Genomic DNA, 1,091 nt, shown 5'->3' on the forward strand with positions numbered 1-1,091 from the left:
TTGAAAAAGGGTCTTTGATTTTGATTTCTCATGGGTGGTGGAGTGTATGTTGTTTGAGGGTTTTGAACATTTTGGCTTTTGTATGAGAGATTTGGATGGAACTTGGTGTTTTCATTGTAAAAATTTGAATAAGGGGTACCACTTTTGTAAGCTTGGAAAGCATTGACTTGCTCGGTTGTTCCCCTACATTCGCTTGAGTCATGACCCAAGGTTCCACAATTCTCACATATCCCGCTTGGGATTGATGAGGATGCCGTCATGGCATCATGATGCTTTGTTGATTTTGAGTTTTCCTCAAGTCTAGCCATAGCTTGTTCAAACTTCAAGTTGATTGTGTCAATGTGAGCACTAAGTTGAGCACCCAATTGAGTAACGGTGTCCACTTCATACTTTCCTCCTCTAGTAGCCTTGCGAGGCCTACTATATTGCGAATTATGGACCGCCATTTCCTCAATCTTGTTCCATGTTTGATTGTCATCAACTTCGGTGAACATTCCATTTGATCCCATATTGAGAATGTTCCTTGAATCTTCATATAAACCATTCCAAAATTGTTGCACTAAAAACCATTCGCTAAGTCCATGGTGAGGACATGAGCGACAAATACCTTTGAACCGCTCCCAAGCTTCATACAAAGACTCTTCATCCCTTTGCTTAAAACCCGTAATTTGAGCTCTTAGCATATTGGTCTTTTCCGGTGGGTAGAATTTTTTGTAGAAAGCTAGAGCTAGCTTCTTCCAAGAATCTATTCCAAGGGTGGCCTTATCAAGGCCCTTCAACCATTGCTTTGCGGTGCCGATTAACGAAAAAAGGAAATAAGACCCATCTTATTTGGTCTTGAGTCACGCCCGTTTGAGAGATAGCTTCACAATAATCACAAAATGTTTCCATATGAGAATGAGGGTCCTCACTAGGCATTCCCCCGAATTGGCTCCTCTCAACTAGTTGAATGAAGGCGGACTTGGCAATAAAGTTTCCGGTAAGATGTTGTGGGGTAGGAGTACCATTTGGTAAATCCTCCTCGGTGGGTATAGAGTGTGACGAGAATTTAGGCATTGTAGGTGGATTTTGTGTGGTATTGTTTAATGGGT

The 1,091-nt window shown here is 41.7% G+C and overlaps 1 non-coding gene across 1 annotated transcript; it reads left to right on the forward strand.

The window, feature by feature from the left end:
* Positions 1-576: 576 nt before the first annotated feature.
* Positions 577-683, forward strand: LOC141589169 (small nucleolar RNA R71). Its single transcript, XR_012520118.1, has one exon. It is a non-coding gene; the product is annotated as a small nucleolar RNA R71 (small nucleolar RNA).
* The last annotated feature ends 408 nt before the right edge of the window (positions 684-1,091 follow it).

This window comes from Silene latifolia, chromosome 6, assembly GCF_048544455.1.
Source record: "Silene latifolia isolate original U9 population chromosome 6, ASM4854445v1, whole genome shotgun sequence".
Taxonomy (NCBI): Eukaryota; Viridiplantae; Streptophyta; class Magnoliopsida; order Caryophyllales; family Caryophyllaceae; genus Silene; species Silene latifolia.